General features: G+C 45.2%; 1 long non-coding RNA gene across 2 annotated transcripts in view; it reads left to right on the top strand.

Annotated features, from left to right (window-relative positions):
• Positions 1–479: 479 nt before the first annotated feature.
• Positions 480–7,938, top strand: part of LOC128576829 (uncharacterized) — a 37,513-nt gene continuing 30,054 nt past the window's right edge. Inside the window, exons 1-2 of one of the 2 annotated variants that reach the window (XR_008377493.1) lie at positions 480–532; positions 5,797–5,879. This is a non-coding gene — a long non-coding RNA (uncharacterized LOC128576829). Of the gene's footprint in view, positions 533–5,796; positions 6,170–7,938 lie in introns of both variants that reach the window. The other variant, XR_008377492.1, reaches the window with a different exon arrangement.

Below are 7,938 nucleotides of genomic sequence, written 5' to 3'. Positions count from 1 at the left end.
TGTCTGGGCAACACGTGGTCTTCTGGGGTATGAGATGTTAGTCACAGTTCTGATACGACTGGAGGCTGCTGATTTCTCAAACCCCAGCAGGTAGACACCGTAAATCTCTCTTCAGCCTACTTAAAAGTCACTTTGAACTTGTAGACTTTCTGAGCAGAAGCTTTCCCAGCTTTCTCGCTGGAATCGCTGCTGAAGTGGCTATCCACTTACTCAGTGTGCCAAAACCGGTCTCACTCTGCCCCTGAGGGTTAGGGCTGCAAGGCTGCTCAAACCCCACCCTTAGGCTACTTGGTTGCTGGGTTACCAGCTCCCACCCGTTTCTAGCTCTGCGACCCTGAGGGCGGAGCTTGCCGGGGCAGATCACTGACAATGGATCCGTGTGACCCACCGCCAAACACTATTAGCTCCATCTGGCTCAGCGGCTCAGACTGGGGCCCTAGACAACGGCCAAAGTTCTCCGCACTCCCGCTCAGGCCTTCCCCAAGGCAGTTCAACTCAGTGCCAAGTCCAAGGACATCAAAACAGTTTCCAGGTAAGGCCTTTCTGGTTTGCAGTCTCGCTGCTACTGAACTTACAGTTGTGGGCGGGTTTAGACGGATTGAACACACGCGACCACTTGCCGGTTTTCCACTGTTTTAGTCCTCCTCTTGGGGTCCAGAAGTCTCTCGCTGACTCCCTGTATCTTCATAGGAGTGATGATAGGCAGTTCCCACCAGCCAGAGATGCCTGGAGTCCTATCTCCCCAGACTCCCGGTGCCCAGATGCAAGGAAGCTGTTACTCGGCTGCCATCTTGCTCCGCCTCCTCAGTTGTTTTGTTTAAGAGACTGAAGGTTGATGACCATTTTCTGGCTTGAAACATTTTGGCTGAGAGATCTGCAGTCATTCTGATATTTCTCCCTTTGTAGGTGATGCTTTTCTTATGTCTGGCTGCTTGCAGAATTTTCTCCTCTGTCTTAACTTTGGCAAAGTTAATCACAATGTGTCTAGGAGATGCTCTATTTGGATTGAGTCTTGCTGGGGTGCTGAAACTGTCTGCTGTCTGAAGTTCTGTATCTTTTGCAATGCTTGGGAAATTCTCCTCCAAAATCTCTTGGAGTAGAGCATCTGTACCTTTAGGGCCTTCCTCTTCTCCTTTGGGAATTCCTATATGGTGAACATTGATCTTTTGGAGTGATCCCACAACTCTCTCAGAGAATGATCAGTTTTTGCTCTCCATTTGTCTGCCTCTTTGAGTGTTTGGGGGCATTCGAAAGTTTTGTCTTCAGTTTCAGAGATCCTTTCTTCTGCCTGGTCAACCCTATTACTGAGGGATTCTACTGTATTTTGGAGTTCCTCAACTAAATTTTTCGTTTCCTTGAGCTCTGCTATCTCTTTTCTCATTATGTCCATATCTTTGGTGACTTGGGCTTTGAATTCATTAATTTCTTGAGACAACTTTAGAACTACTCTTTGGAATTCAATTTCTATCTTTTCTTCCATTCTATTTATCTTATTTGCAATCCATATTCTGAATTCGACTTCTGACATTGCTGCCATTTGTCTGTGTGTGGGATCTTCAGTTATATCTCCTTTGTCATTTCTTGGGGGAATCGATCTACTCTGGTTATTCATGTTGCCAGAGTTCTTCTGTTGGGTCCGCACCATGTTTATTTTCCACTGTTTGGTTATTTGAACTTGTAGGGTGAGGTTGAATTGGGTTTCACAGGTAGTAGAGATAGCCCCTTACCAAAGCACTGGGCTTTGTAATCATGGCTTATCTCCTACAACCTTACAAAGGCCCCTTTCAGAGTTTTCACCAGAGACTCTGAGGACCTACTAGGTGAGATAGTGCAAGCTAGCTCTGTTTTGATATCAGTCAACCTCTACCCTATCCTAAGAAGCCACAGTATTAGGTTTAAATCTCAACTGTGAAGAGATACAAACAGCTGTGGTGCCCAGCCTCCACCCTTCAGTTATTTTCCACTACAGAACTTCGATGATCAACCTCAGAATGTCCCTATCTGGACAGCCCCAGACACGGGTTCCAATTAAATTGTCTCAGGCAGTGCAAACCCTGCTCAACAGAGAGGGGCTCAAGGGTCTCCAATAGCATAATTGGAGCCAGGGATCCACACTCCTGCCCACCAGAGTCAGTCCACACTGTTGTCCGCTTCTCTGCTCACAGGCCCAGTTGGAGCCAGGGGCCATGCCCCCGCCCACCAGTCTCAGTCCACACCCAGCTAGCCTCTGCTTGCCAGAGCAGTTGGAGTCAGGGGACCATGCTCCCACCTGCCAGTTTCAGTCCACTGCCTGGCAAGCCTCTGTTCACAGGCTCTGTTGGAATCAGGGCACCGGCCCCACCCTCTGGTCTCAGTTCAACCCAGCTAGCCTCTGCTTGCCAGACCATTTGGAGTCAGGGAGCCATATCCCTGCCTGCCAGTCTCAGTCCACTGCCTGGCAAGCCTCAGTTCATAGACTCTGTTAGAGTTAGGGCACTGCATCCCTCACACAGGTCTCAGTCCTCACCCAGTAAGCCTCTGCTCACCAGCCCCACTGGAGACAGGGGACCATGCCTTAGTCCTCAGGTCTTGGTTCGCACCCAGCAAGCCACTGCTCCAGGGGTCTGTTGAAGTCAGGGGACCACACCCTTGCTCTCAGGTCTCAGTCCATGCCTAGCAAGCCTCTGCTCAAAGGCCCAGCAGGGGCTGGAGAACAGCCCTGTCTGCCAAATTCAGTCCACATGGGACAACCACTCTCCCACTGTGAGGGCTGTCAGAGCCAGGGGTTCTGCACCCCATCCTGCCAGACACAGCCCAAACTGAGGGTCAACACCACCACTGGCTGGGCATAGTCATAACCAGGGGACTGCTCCTCCTCCTGTCAAGTGTCCCTTTCTTCCCACACCCTCTTTCTTCCCCATTAGTCACAAATTCCATCCTGATGGCTGGTGATCCACACTATGCCCAGATCTCTCAAGACAAGACCAAACACTCTGTGTTCTTCAGGGGGCAGAACTTCAGACCACCACATGAGCCATGTGAGGGAGAAGGGTGGACTGGGAGTTTGGACTTGTGGGGGAAAATATGTGTTCAATTTTATGCCTGTTGGGGTGGTGTCTAGGTTCATAAGTGGGACCTTCCTAGAGAAAAAGACCTGGAGTTTAGCGGCTCTCTCTAGCAAGGTAAAATGAGAGGTCTTTTGTTCCCTGATCGTTCACAGATAGCCTGCGGCAGGCCTCCTGCTTGGGGGAGGGGTCTCCCATCCTCTAGTTGATAGGCTTTGTACTTGAAATTTGTTTTCTTAAATGCTCTTCCTTGGAGTTACAGCTTGCTGAACTTCTTTCTTGGCTCAGCTCCCCACCTTTGGCTTCATAGAGTCTGATTCTGTCCAGTTTTCCTTCCTCTGCTCAGGAGCCTCTGCTGAGGGATGCTACCAGTCGGCCATCTTCCCAGAATTCCCTCTGTTTCTTTCACTTTTATGTTACTATACCTTGTTTAGCTCCTTGGTAACTCTTGTCGTAACTTACATTCAGATATTTATTTATTTGCTTTCTAATGTATTGTGTTTCTCTCCATTAGACTGTAAATTCTATGAGTACAAAGATCACATCTGTGTTCAATTATTTCGATACTCAACCATGCCAGTGTGCTGGACATGGTAGGACTGCAATAAATATTTGCTAAATGAAATATGTCCAGAGAGGATAGGCAGTTAGCCCAGGGTCACACAGCAGTTAATGAAGGATCCAGAATTAGAATCCTGGTCTCTCCATGTTGACTGCTCCATTTATTAGCAACTTTGCCTTAGCATGGAGAATGCCATCCTCTCTCACTGGGGGAAGAAGATAGATGTTCTCGCTTATTTTTGCCTTAGTTAACCTTCTAAAAAATGTCCTTACTCATAGAACTAATGTGGGGAAAACTTGATTTCAAGAAAATTAACTACCTAAACTTCAAACTTCCAAAGTCAGCCAAGAAACCAAATTCTGTGCTCAGCCAGTGGCCTAAGGAACTGACCAGCAGAGATCTGGGGACAGGGTAGCCATGGTCTAGGGGCTCCAGACATTCAACCACTTTCAAATCAATTGATTTGCACTGAGGATTTACTAGGTGATGGGCAGGGCACTGGACAGTGGGGATTCAAAATTGAGTAAGATGGACATTTCCTTGCCTTCTGTGTGCTCTCAGTGCTTGAAGTCACCACAGATAGACCATGTCATATGTTATGAAATGGAAAGTACAGCTGAACCATTCTCAGTGCCTAGGAATGCAGCATTCTAGGAGGAAGGGAGTTGAAGGATGAGCAGGAGTTAACCAGATGATGGACATAGGAAAGATGGTGTAACAGGGAGAGTGTTACGGAAGTGCCCAGATGTGAGAGGGAACAAAGCCTACTGAGATAATCCCAGGGGCTTCAAGACAGAACCCAGGGAGCTAGCTGCATGGTGGAATGGCAAGAGGTGAGACTGGGGTTAGACTACAGAGGGCCACATGCCAAGAGTCAGGCTGCGTGATGCAGAAGGCAATGGGGAGCCAGGCCAGAGTGTTCTCCCCAGGGCTGATGTGAATCACAGCATCTGAGTGCAGAAGAGACCTTGCCACAGTCCAGTTCAACCACCACTCTGCACTGGAAGCCCTCTGGAAGTCACATACCTCTAGTGATGGGAAGCTCTCTTAGACAGCCTTTGTTGCTGGGTTGCTCTGATTGGAAGACAATTCTTCCATATGATGATAGCCAAAAGCTGTAGTGTCCCCTCTGAACAACTGCTTTTTCTTCTGCTATTATCCATCTCTGGGCTAACATCCACCAAGACCTTTGGCTATGACAGTGATGTTAGAGGTCATGATGCTGGAAGGTGCTGCTGATCCTCCCACAAGTCAGCTTAAACAAGCTTCTCTTGAGAGTGGGAACCACTGCACAGAACTCTTTTGAACCCTCAGGGGTTCCAGTGGACAACACAGCAGACTGCTCACCACAGAGGACACTAACAAATAAGCATGCTTGGTTCTAAATAGAGTGGTTTTTGTGGCAGCTGCTGCTTCAACACAAAGGACCAAATCAATAGCGGCTGCTGGGACACTGGTCCCACTCCTGAGTGTGCCCAACTGCATCCACCCCTCCTACCCTTGCTGACCTTGACTCTTGGCTTATGCTCTTTGTACCTAATAATACGTAGTTACCTCCAGTCACTCCAGTTCCTAGTTCTTGGTTGATATGGTGACCCAGTTTTTGGCTTACTGTATCTTGGCAGACTGCAGAGGCAGATTGCCCTCGCCCTGAGTCCTCACTTCATCTTACACATTTGCTCAGCTGAGCCCCTCATGACACTGAGTTATTAAACAAATTCCACCAAATGGAAGTATCTGCCACCAAGCACATTTCACAAGGGAAAGGAGAATTTTCATCTATCAAAAGCACATTTATTTCAAGGGGGCCTATCACTCACTGAAATTCACAGGAGAAAGAGAGTCCCAAGAAAATCAAGGGCATTTGCATTACAATCCACCTCAATGCCCAAAAATATCCCGCTGAACATGCAGAATTTCAAGGAAAAGAGTGTGTTTTGCTTATTTGCAGGAAAGAAATGAATGTTGAAGAGAGGGGGGAGGTGTGATTTAAAAATCTCAGATGCACTAAGAATGCGTTTTGTAAATGTTGACCAAAGAATCACCTTTGACCCTGGCCCTGGCAGGGGTAACCAAGGATCCACTCACTGTATAGAGGGAAAAGTGCTGGGCTGTGGGATGCACCCACAGGGTTTGGAGTTCTGGCTTTCCTGCTTGCTGGTTGATCTTGGCCTGTCCTTTTCTTTCCAGGTCTTTAAGAATGGAGGTGCCATAAGGATTCCATCTGTGCTCTGCAGACTTGCCCTCCCAAACCTCCCTAACAGTAGAAGAAAGTGAGAAAGAACTTGACCTATACAGATGCCCTCTCCATCCTCTACCTGGGAGTGGGGGGCAATACCCACCACAGTGATCACAAAATGGAAAATGCTTTGAAGTCTTATATTTGAGGCTAAAAATTAATGAGAGTTGTATCCTACTGCATACTATTCTGTCTTTAATGTAAAAGAGCTTAAAATGATTCCCAACTGGAGAACAACAAAAGATTTTCTGCCTAACTCATGGGTTCATGAGGGAGCTGCTTGATAAAAACAATAGCTGATACTTAATACTTCCTCTAAACTAGGTATAGTACCAACAGCTTGCCAATGTTTTTTTTTATTGAGAGAAAGTACACTGCCCAAGGTCACATGACTGGAAAGTTGCAATGTAGAACTCAAAATGACTCCTGTGTGACTCCTCAGCCCAGGCATGTAAACCATACACTTTACAGTTCCAAGTTCACCAGTGCTAGGGTAAAAGGTGGAAGCAGAAAGCAATGATGTTGCCTTGGGCTGGGACCCAGGCCGTTTGTCTTCTGTCTTAGAGTCATAATATTTTAAGAATCCAGATTTCTCCTTTTATAAGCATCAGAACTTCTGGAATGCTTTCTCCCACTGTCCTTTTAGGAAGAAATACCTGTGGTGTTTCTCTTTTCAAATCTAGGAACCTCCCTCTGCTGTAGCTAAAACAAATGTGTATCAGTGTAGTTAAGAGGGCTTTCAAAGTTACTTCCTGTTTCATTACATATTTGTCTAAAATGATGATGAATCAAGCTATGCTATTTCTGGCAAAAGTTGCCTTTTTTTTTTTTATTTGGCCTCACCAACACACTGAAAAAAATCTAGTAGAAAACACTTCTGGGTAAAGTATCATTAGTGGATAATGCAATAGCTATCAAAGCCCTCATATTTTGTAGTAGCTTTGATAAAAGCACTTTCACTTACACTTCGACCCTTATAAAATTGATCCTATCTTCACAAATAGTCTTGAATTTTTTTCAAGTTGATAGTGTGCTTGATTAAAACATAATCTCAGGTTCTATCGAAAATTCTTCACCATTATTTTGACACCCAGGAATTTTACCAAAACAGTTACAAATAAAGCAATCCAGAATGTATAAAATGGCCAAATTATCAACACCTGTTTTACCCCAATGTAGAGTAAATAATGATAGTTTCTTAATGTTTTCTTGAGCATGTATGCTGAGTCAGAGCCTAAGCTGAATATATATTATTTCATTATGCAATAATACTGTGAGACTGGAATTATCACCCATTTTATATGTAAAGAAACTGAGGCTACAGAGATTAAATATCCTTGGTCTTTCAACTAGATCTCCAAGTGGGTTGTCTTAGCCCATTTGGGCTGCTATTACAAAATACCATAAACATGGAAGCCTATAAGCAACAGAAATTTATTTCTCACGGTTCTAGAGGCTGGGAAGGCCAAGATGAAGGCAGATTTGATGTCTGATCAGAGCCCGTTTCTGACTCATAGGCAGGACCTTCTTGCTGTGTCCTGGAGCATCTTACAATACTGAAAAGTAAAAATTGAAGCAATAAAAACAAGGCTCCACAATAACGGGGGTATGTCAAAGGGACACAGGAGCCAACTGACAGAGCTCTCAATGGCCCAAACTGGAGCAATCTGAGAAACAAAATGGATAAGTAATATTGTATTATAACCCAAAGTATGAAATAAAAATCTATGAATCTTTTCTTATATAGATCAGTGAATATGAAAATAAATGTGAGGAAATAAAAATCTCCTGTATAGAAGAATTCTAATTTATATAGATATTTCACTCTTCAGGAAGTGAAGCTTAACTCCCCCACCTTATGTGTGGGCTGTGCATAGTGACTTCCTCACAAAAAGTGTAATGTGAAGAGGGGAGAAACAAACAACTTTCCCTGGGAGAAACATGGAAAACATTAGTTTAGGCAGGTTATTAAGTCAGTAGTGACAAGTCATGTTGGTGTATGTACCTTTAATATGATGTGATGAAAATGTCACTTTTGCTCTGTGGTTTTCCTCCCCTGAAACCAAAACTCTAGTCTAATCATGACAGGAAAA

The sequence above is a fragment of the Nycticebus coucang genome, chromosome 2, assembly GCF_027406575.1.
Source record: "Nycticebus coucang isolate mNycCou1 chromosome 2, mNycCou1.pri, whole genome shotgun sequence".
In the NCBI taxonomy this organism is placed as follows: Eukaryota; Metazoa; Chordata; class Mammalia; order Primates; family Lorisidae; genus Nycticebus; species Nycticebus coucang.
This window is presented reverse-complemented; position numbering and strand designations above follow the sequence as displayed.